The following is an 11207-nucleotide window of genomic DNA, read 5'->3' on the forward strand; positions in this document are numbered from 1 at the left end:
GCATCTGTTAAAACGTGTGCTCCCTTAAGTGTACAATAATATTCAAACCTAGGACTAGTAGGCATATTTGGATTCCTGCCTTCCTCCCTCACTATGTTTCCCCCTGTTGAGAAGGACTGCACCCACCTATGACTGACAAGCCAGATGGATTCCCAGACCCCATCATGGAAGACATGCCCTGGTTGGTCAGTAATTAGCCGAAGGTGGTCTAGAAATGAAATGGGCTCACAGAGGCAGGAGCAGTCGAATGGACATTCTCACAGCGCATCCCTTCAATCACTTTTTCAATTAAATGCTGGATCTATAGCGCTGTTATAGGTCCAGAGCAGTGAGAAATATCTGTGTACATTAATGCAAATTCTTATCAAGAACACACGCAAATAGTGGGCGTTAAGGAGGCTGAATTACATGACGATCTACATTAACTTGAGTAGAGATCCTGCCAACCAACACCAATAACATGAAAATGTAAAGCTACATTTTTGATCAAGCAAATGTTTTTGATGAAGGTTGAGGAAGAGGAACAATCCAAATCAAACTTCTTCAAATGGTATATTTAGGGATAAGCCAAATTCAAAATAAAACAATGCTTTAGGTTTGTTTGTATGTTGAGTGGAACCCAAAAATGAGTGTCTCCAAAGAGGGCAAAGATAGGACTTGGGATGGAAGCTCTTTGAGAAAAGGCTCCAGTTGGGCTTGGTACTGGTTTCATGGTAGGCTGCTGGTTGTTTAGTACCATGAGCAGGAGCAGCTTCAGACCTGGAGCGATAGCAGCTGTAACACCAGCAAACAGCAATCACGACACACTGGTTTAAAAGAGGAGAAGCCTGGTGAGGTTAAAGCAACGAGGTCCACGACAGAACAGAAAGGAACGTTTAAAATAGAAGACACCCATTTGAAAAGTCTGGTGTAAAAGAAACATGTCAGGGTAGCTTATGATAACCAGAGGACGGGCGGACATATTGTGGCAACAGACGCAGCTGGTGGTGGAAGGCATAATGCCCTACACCAAAGCCTTTGGTCGGCCCTACGGACACGCGCCGGCTCGGATCGATGAGAGCTGCAACTATTAGCCCGACTGGCCAGCAGCAGACGGAAGTACCGTGCTCAGCTAAAGGCTAAAATAGACTTGAGGTCTATTTTGAAACGCGTCAAAGCGTCCCACCTCACTAGAATCCATGGATCCATGCGTTGGTTTGTGTTTTAGAAGGTGTGTGTTTTTGTGTGTGCGGGGGAAGAGGCCGGCGGCTAAAAAGTATTTAGCAGCTATTCAGCAAACTGTTTCAATGTTTAAACAAGGCCAAGATATACCATAAAGCTCTACCTGATAATACAAAAGGGTAGGTCATCGAAATAAAACATGAATGGAATAGGTTGTGTTAGTAGTAGGACATTGCACACCCTGACTAGATACAATTTACTTGGGAAGCAGCAAGGATTATGGAACATATCACTTCCCTGCTGATTCTATTACACTGGCTCTCTGTGCAACAACTGTAAACTATAAACAAACTATAACATTGTATTACTATAATTTAAAGCTCTGCATAATCCATCCACTGTTTACCTCCCAGACCAACTCCAGACTCCGTGGAGATCCTTTGCCCAAGGATCCCTGCCCACTTACATGCCTGAGTGGGTTAGGGTTAGGTTGGGTTAGGGTTAGGGTTAGGTTGGGTTAGGGTTAGGGTTAGGGTGCCTGCTCATCGGCCTGCCTTCCTGGCTGCTCATCTGCCTCGTCCAGATTACTACAGAGTTAAGCTCTGTCCCCCGCAATCGCCCGTTTATATTCTGCCTTGTGTTATGCCTTACCTACTGCCTAATCTAAGCAGGTGACCGAGAACTCAACCTTTGTGGACATTGTGCATGACTGAGTACATGGAGGATTAATAGATATATTGTTGTTGTCTAAGAAGTAGGATATTAACCAGGAGGGAGCAGTGGAGGCGTGTTATGATGATGGATTGATTTATGATGTCAATGGCAGTTCTGATGTCAAGAAGTTGAGGACGGTCAGCCAAGAGTGTATTGATGGTTACTATGATGAGGGAAGTCTCATCGTTCTCAATGCTGTGATTTGTCCCAAAGGCACACAAAGCATCCATGTAATGGGCATCAAGGTGTGTTGAGATGTTGTCCCGCTGCAGCTCACTCCAGTGCATTACTTCAGGCCAGCGAGGCAGCGGCCTCAGACCACTTTGGGGACTTATTTTGGACTCCTACAGACAAAGGATGCAGGGTGGTGGTGTTGAATATCCAGTTCATTGCAAAATGATGATAATGGACATAGCAAGCGTGCTCCGCTGCCATCCAGAAGATCTCCCAGAGGACGTGTGGAGATGTTTGGCTCACCAATTGTCATGTGTGGAAGGAATAAGGAACAGTTCACTTGAAAATTTCTAAATGGATAAATATTTGTCTCACCCTATAATCTTTGGGCCAATGTTGATTGCAAAAAGTGCACCTCTTCTGTGGCTCATTTTAGTTTCATGATGATCCTTACTCCCTGAAGTCAAACAGCAGAAGTTAAGTGACAATACGCACTTAACTTCTGGAAGCGACCGCCTCCAACGAAGGCGGTCGCTTCTCTCTCTGCTCCCTCCTGGCCCTCATCTCTCCTGCCTCTGCTCTTTGTCTCAGTCCTGTGCTGTCTCTTCTAATTCTGTCTGAGCCTCTCTCTGCATTTCAATCTGAAACTTAAATTATGGATCTGAATGGCTGGTCTGTCAACTCTATTGATCAAATTTTCTCGACGAGAAAAATGGGAAAAGGAGAGCCCGCCTGCCCTGACGGAACGTTTCCAGTGGGGTACGTGATGGACTCCTGGAAGGAGTGGAGGCCTTTGTGTCTCGCCATACTTTCCGTCGAGGATGTTGAAGACGTCTACATAATTGGGATCATGATAACAGGATTCCTGCTGTTTGGAGGTTGCGGGCTCCTGTTCTATCGCAAAGCTAGGGAGGCGATGGCAGCATGTTCGGATATTGAGAAGCTGCCCGACATTGATGGATTGTGCCGGGCTGCCGACACACAGACTCATTTGATGTGCGAAGTAAATCGCAAGTTGGATACCATTCTGGTGAAGTTGGATCGGGCTTAAACGGGCCACCGAAATTCGGCGAATTCGGCTTTTTTGGAATCTGGAATTTGGAATATTGCAGAGTATCAGAGAGACTTTTGCAGAGTCGGCCTGACCCAAAGCAATCCTTATCTTCATTCGGCTCCCCCACTTCGGCCTTGGAAGGCTGATATCTCTCCACTCCACTTGTTGTTATGCAGACAGATGCCCTGCCCCCCTCCCTCCCAATATCCTCTTCCTCCCGTGAACTTTGTCTCTGGATCAGAACTCTTCGTGGTCGTCTCCACGGCAACGGTCGTGTCCTCGTCACCAGCATCAGACGGGAGAGACACTGTTGAGTCTGGTCGGAGATGAGTCCTTGGGCTCACACACACACACACACACACACACACACACACACACACACACACACACACACACACACACACACACACACACACACACACACACACACACACACACACACACACACACACCCTGGACTCGCCGCCTTCTGGACTCCTCCCCCTCTCCGTCCCTCGTCACACTACAGTATGCCGTGAGTGATGCGACGCGCCCGCTGGCTGCGTCCTCCTCCCGGGGTCTGAGCTGGGACACCCCCCCTCCTGACCCCCTTCCCCCCTCTCACATATGTTTGGGATGTTTTTGATATGTTGCTTATGTGCTGAGGTGTTTTTTGCTAATCCCTACACTGTGACCCCCTTAGAGGAGCATAGTTTGGGAATGACCTTTTCTTCCCCTCGTTGACCCTCTTGTTTACCTTTTTCTTATCCAACGAGGGGCGCATGCGCCCCGACCGTCTCTCCGTCCTGTCTCCCCACACTGTCTTGTATGTTTCTTGGATGAGATGTAACTGGTAATAATTCCACTCCTCTGGCAATGACAATAAAGTATTCATTCATTCATTCAAATACTGCTGGCCCATTTCTAGGTGAACTAAATATGCGAGAGTAGTCCTACACAGTCGTTCACACAGGGTGTTTATGCTTTGCTGGACAGGACTTGTGTGAGTGGGTATACCGACTTCTCCAGCACCACTACACCGCTTGTTAAGACAGAAGAATGACAAAATCTCCACATACTGTCCCTAATGCTAATTTAAGATGAGTTATGACTTGGCTTCTCATGGGTATTTCAGATAATACAATCAAGCAGGGAGTGAGTTTCAGACAATGACAGTTCAGTGAGTGAGTGAGTGAGTGAGTGAGTGAGTGAGTGAGTGAGTGAGTGAGTGAGTGAGTGAGTGAGTGAGTGAGTGAGTGAGTGAGTGAGTGAGTGAGTGAGTGAGTGAGTGAGTGAGTGAGTGAGTGAGAGTGAGAGAGAGTGAGAGAGAGAGCAGAGAACCAGCAGCCAAATGCAAATGCCATACCCAGTCAAAACAAATCAAATCATATCAAATAGGACACTGCACTTTGAGGATAAATGGCGTATAATTGACTCCATTAAAACCCACCATAAAGGGGGCCTTCTGCATCTATTATGCAAAAAACATTGCAACAAATAATTGAACTTCTGTCAAATATGATCTTGTTGTACAAAACACAGGTCAGAAATGACAGAACAAGGCAAAAGAAAATGAATATGTATCATCCCAAATGTTTTGCTACTGTGTTTTGCGACTCCAGAGTTAGTGAACACGAGCCATGGGTCGACTCCAGAGTTAGTGAACACGAGCCATGTGTCGACTCCAGAGTTAGTGAACACGAGCCATGTGTCGACTCCAGAGTTAGTGAACACGAGCCATGGGTCGACTCCAGAGTTAGTGAACACGAGCCATGTGTCGACTCCAGAGTTAGTGAACACGAGCCATGTGTCGACTCCAGAGTTAGTGAACACGAGCCATGGGTCGACTCCAGAGTTAGTGAACACGAGCCATGTGTCGACTCCAGAGTTAGTGAACACGAGCCGTGTCTTGGCTTTAGTTCTCCCCCTCAACCACTAGCTTGGCATACGCACAATCCCCCGACGTAGCGAGATGTCATATATATCTTTTTCTGTTTCAGCAACATGTTAAGATACAATGTGTAAATTCTATCTTGCATGTATTGATTAACGAGGCCAGTGAAACGTTTGGCTTTCCCACATAACACCGCTACCCAGGACGGGAAGACAAACACTTTAACATCTAGGCCAAGGGGTTGTGTGTTGTTTGTAACCAGACCGAGTGAGGTCAAAGCCCTCTTTACAACATCCCACTAGAACTGTGGGAAGGCAAGCATCCATATTTTCAGAGCCCAAGGTCAAAAGTATTTAAATACTAAGGGTGGTGAGTCATGAAGCTTAAAGTATGCTAGGTGGGGTAAGTGAAACCAGGGTGGAGCTGAGAGCCGGAGGAATGCTTTGAATCAGAGAAACCTGTCAATCAAGTCCCAGAATGTAGGTCCAGGGGGATCTGCATCTCAATAGACACGTAGACGTGCACATGGAAGGAAACATTGACTCCTTAACACACACCATTTGGCCTAGATGTTAGAGTGCTTGTCTTCCAGTCCTGGGTAGCAGTGTTATGTGGGAAAGCCAAACGTTTCACTGGACTCGTTAATCAAAACATGCGGACCGAGTTTTTCAGATTTCTGCACCAAACCTTGCATTCTGTATCTTTAGAATATAGCTTGGGGGATCTCCGATAGATAAATAGACATGTACATGGAAGAATGCATTGACTCTTTAACACCTGGAGTCTTGTTGAATGCAATATCTCGTTTCAAAACTTCTAATCATCTTCAGTAAGATTAATATCGGATTTATTAACATTTTTGGTTTCAACAGGCGCAGACCAAAATGCCTCTGGGTAAAGATGAACATCCCTACAACCCATCAGAGCCATGAGATGTGCGATACATCGGGGCGGAAGCCATCGTTGTTGTTGATAATATGCCTGAACGTCACTGCCATGCGACCCCGCATGTGACGGTAAGGGGTGTCCTCAGGAGTGACAGAGAAGGAGTCGGCTCCGCCTCCTTTTATGAAATATATGCAACAAAAAACACAATGAGTGAAGGTGGAAGGGAGGAGGGAGCCTGGCCTCTGAATCCTGCAGAACAGGTTACGGCATGCAGGTGAGGTGGTGGTAACACTCCTTTCTGTGCCATACCACGGTGAGGCGTGGTGCATAATTGTCTCATCACAGTGTCTGATGACCCATGCACACAGAGATATGGCAGCGCAGGAATGCTGCTGCTGGTGTGTGCGTGGTTTGGGTTTTTGTGTTTGTGTGTGTGTGTTGCTAAGCATGCGTTTTTTAGATTGCTCTGTCAGTTACTTTTTCTGCCCGTCATTGATTGTGTGCCTGGAGATAATGGGGTACGGTGTGTGTGTGTGTGGGGGGGAAAGTCAATAAAGTATTCCACTTATACTAAACTATAATAATACTATAATGCATCTTTATATTCAAAATCTACACTGGAACTCAATGCAACCAATGCAAGTGCTTCTCTTGCGTGACAGTAGAAGGATTCTTTCTACTGTCCTCAGTAGCTGCCAGGGGTGGAGTGACTTTAGCTTGGAAACAGAACATCCCTGTTCTTGAACAAACACATGAATTAAAATATCTGAAAAGTTTTCTTGGTCAGTCACTTCGTGCTTAGTTGCATCTATGTCGACGGAGCCATGTGTGATTGTGATAGTGACAGAAACTATGAAACTGAAACTATGTATGATACGTGCAAACATAATGTGTTAGCCCATGGCTCATTTCTGTTTACACAGAGTAGACTATGTATTTGTGTGAGCCCATATGGGTGAGTGTGTTCACGTGGGTGTGTGTTCACGTGGGTGTGTATGTTTGTGTGCATGTGTGTGTGTGTGCGTGCATGCATGTGGCATGTGGCCCAAGTTTGTGGGCCACATCCTAACCCTAACCCTAACCTCAATAGTCAAGAGTACGATTAGCGTATGTCAAAAACATATTAGAAGAGCCAATCCTAAGATGGAGACGAATGTGTGCAACCCCATTTATTTTCCCAACAGTTAATTTCACTTTGGCAACATGGTGCCAAAGTGAAGGTCTATTTCTTTATTATTTCTTGCCCTGCTGTTTAGATGTCAAACGTCAGAAGGATTCCAGTATTATCCTCTCCCCTGCTTTTCATTTGAACGTGAGTCTCATTGTTCATAATATACAAATATTAAAGTTGTCAGTAAGCGATTTTTGGATACAACATTCTTTGTATCTTTCATGGCTTAGGGGCACAAAAGTGTGTGTGTTTTTTTATGGAGTGTGAGCTTGTCTGTGTGTGTGTATGTGTGCGTGTCTCACATGTGTGTATCTCACATGTGTGTGTGTGTGAAATATTTGTGTGTGTGGGTGTTTTTACGTTTCACATGAAACCAAAGAGAAATAAGAGAAGATCTACGCACACAAGCAGCATAAATAATGAAGCAGAAGTAGAGTATATAGTACTCAGTATGGCCTTCATCGGTATGGAAGAACCTGTGGTAACCATCCCATAGTAAAGTATATAGTACTCAGTATGGCCTTCATCGGTATGGAAGAACCTGTGGTAACCATCCCATAGTAAAGTATATAGTACTCAGTATGGCCTTCATCGGTATGGAAGAACCTGTGGTAACCATCCCATAGTAAAGTATATAGTACTCAGTATGGCCTTCATCGGTATGGAAGAACCTGTGGTAACCATCCCATAGTAAAGTATATAGTACTCAGTATGGTCTTCATCGGTATGGAAGAACCTGTGGTAACCATCCCATAGTAAAGTATATAGTACTCAGTATGGCCTTCATCGGTATGGAAGAACCTGTGGTAACCATCCCATAGTAAAGTATATAGTACTCAGTATGGCCTTCATCGGTATGGAAGAACCTGTGGTAACCATCCCATAGTAAAGTATATAGTACTCAGTATGGCCTTCATCGGTATGGAAGAACCTGTGGTAACCATCCCATAGTAAAGTATATAGTACTCAGTATGGCCTTCATCGGTATGGAAGAACCTGTGGTAACCATCCCATAGTAAAGTATATAGTACTCAGTATGGCCTTCATCGGTATGGAAGAACCTGTGGTAACCATCCCATAGTAAAGTATATAGTACTCAGTATGGCCTTCATCGGTATGGAAGAACCTGTGGTAACCATCCCATAGTAAAGTATATAGTACTCAGTATGGCCTTCATCGGTATGGAAGAACCTGTGGTAACCATCCCATAGTAAAGTATATAGTACTCAGTATGGCCTTCATCGGTATGGAAGAACCTGTGGTAACCATCCCATAGTAAAGTATATAGTACTCAGTATGGCCTTCATCGGTATGGAAGAACCTGTGGTAACCATCCCATAGTAAAGTATATAGTACTCAGTATGGCCTTCATCGGTATGGAAGAACCTGTGGTAACCATCCCATAGTAAAGTATATAGTACTCAGTATGGCCTTCATCGGTATGGAAGAACCTGTGGTAACCATCCCATAGTAAAGTATATAGTACTCAGTATGGCCTTCATCGGTATGGAAGAACCTGTGGTAACCATCCCATAGTAAAGTATATAGTACTCAGTATGGCCTTCATCGGTATGGAAGAACCTGTGGTAACCATCCCATAGTAAAGTATATAGTACTCAGTATGGTCTTCATCGGTATGGAAGAACCTGTGGTAACCATCCCATAGTAAAGTATATAGTACTCAGTATGGCCTTCATCGGTATGGAAGAACCTGTGGTAACCATCCCATAGTAAAGTATATAGTACTCAGTATGGCCTTCATCGGTATGGAAGAACCTGTGGTAACCATCCCATAGTAAAGTATATAGTACTCAGTATGGCCTTCATCGGTATGGAAGAACCTGTGGTAACCATCCCATAGTAAAGTATATAGTACTCAGTATGGCCTTCATCGGTATGGAAGAACCTGTGGTAACCATCCCATAGTAAAGTATATAGTACTCAGTATGGCCTTCATCGGTATGGAAGAACCTGTGGTAACCATCCCATAGTAAAGTATATAGTACTCAGTATGGTCTTCATCGGTATGGAAGAACCTGTGGTAACCATCCCATAGTAAAGTATATAGTACTCAGTATGGCCTTCATCGGTATGGAAGAACCTGTGGTAACCATCCCATAGTAAAGTATATAGTACTCAGTATGGCCTTCATCGGTATGGAAGAACCTGTGGTAACCATCCCATAGTAAAGTATATAGTACTCAGTATGGCCTTCATCGGTATGGAAGAACCTGTGGTAACCATCCCATAGTAAAGTATATAGTACTCAGTATGGCCTTCATCGGTATGGAAGAACCTGTGGTAACCATCCCATAGTAAAGTATATAGTTCTCAGTATGGCCTTCATCGGTATGGAAGAACCTGTGGTAACCATCCCATAGTAAAGTATATAGTACTCAGTATGGCCTTCATCGGTATGGAAGAACCTGTGGTAACCATCCCATAGTAAAGTATATAGTACTCAGTATGGCCTTCATCGGTATGGAAGAACCTGTGGTAACCATCCCATAGTAAAGTATATAGTACTCAGTATGGCCTTCATCGGTATGGAAGAACCTGTGGTAACCATCCCATAGTAAAGTATATAGTACTCAGTATGGCCTTCATCGGTATGGAAGAACCTGTGGTAACCATCCCATAGTAAAGTATATAGTACTCAGTATGGCCTTCATCGGTATGGAAGAACCTGTGGTAACCATCCCATAGTAAAGTATATAGTACTCAGTATGGCCTTCATCGGTATGGAAGAACCTGTGGTAACCATCCCATAGTAAAGTATATAGTACTCAGTATGGTCTTCATCGGTATGGAAGAACCTGTGGTAACCATCCCATAGTAAAGTATATAGTACTCAGTATGGCCTTCATCGGTATGGAAGAACCTGTGGTAACCATCCCATAGTAAAGTATATAGTACTCAGTATGGCCTTCATCGGTATGGAAGAACCTGTGGTAACCATCCCATAGTAAAGTATATAGTACTCAGTATGGCCTTCATCGGTATGGAAGAACCTGTGGTAACCATCCCATAGTAAAGTATATAGTACTCAGTATGGCCTTCATCGGTATGGAAGAACCTGTGGTAACCATCCCATATTAAATGCCACTGGACAGGGCCGTCAGGTATCAGGGCAGCATGACAGGCACACCTCAGGGCTCCACCTCTGCAGGGAATGCATGGCTGTAGCGTTGACAATAGAGGATACCAACTCCTTCAACTGCATTCTGTAAGGGGAGTAGACACCCGTAACCGACACACAGCTGTCACTCCATAGTCACACACACACACATACACAAGTACATGCACACGCACACACGTACACAGACGCACGCACCCACACAGACACATGCACATACACACCCACACACCCACACACCCAACCACATAATGTAAAATAAAAGATTGTTCCCAGATGATCTGTAAAGTTTTGTATGTAATTGGCTCTCTGCTTTTAAAGTAATGATAGAAGATAGTCAGAACCTGATGGCATTCAGTGCTGGCTGAATCTTAGTGATCATCATCAGAATGTGGTTGTGCCAGTCGAAGCCATTGAGGCATTCCATTCAAGGGACACAAGATCTCGCAGGCCCACACCCTATGAGTGCGTTTTCCTGTTTGTTTACTGTATACTTTACCTATACTTTATGCTCCAGTTGAGCTCCCCAACTACTACTACTGTACTCAAGCTTATAAGTTTATATACGTATAATAAAAAGGTAAAGTTTTTAAAAACCCAAAAAAGGCCCAAATAGAACACAACTAAGTAAGTGGTAAAGTGATCTTTTGGTATCTTTGAAGGTGGGCTTGGTGTGGGGTTAATGATTGAGTGCCTCTATTGACGACAGCACTATCATCAGGTGAAGCCAGGGCTGATGGGGTGAAGGGTCGTGACAACGCACTACAATGCTGCACAATGTTGTACATGCAACACCCTGCCTTCCTGTCTCTCTTCTACTCTCACATAGCCTCACCTGGTAAAAAAGGAACGCGTCTCTCCTCAAATAACACAGGTGTCTTTATTAACCCTTTCATTTTTTATTAGTTTTTCCCGAGGTGCAGATGTTCATAGATTACACTCTGCCTCCGACCCCCTGCCTACAAATAAGGGGATAAACGGAGGTCTACAGAAGATTATTAAAGTTATTCAATGTTTGGCAAGTCACTAGTTGTTT

The sequence above is a fragment of the Gadus chalcogrammus genome, chromosome 2 (assembly GCF_026213295.1).
Source record: "Gadus chalcogrammus isolate NIFS_2021 chromosome 2, NIFS_Gcha_1.0, whole genome shotgun sequence".
Classification (NCBI taxonomy): Eukaryota; Metazoa; Chordata; class Actinopteri; order Gadiformes; family Gadidae; genus Gadus; species Gadus chalcogrammus.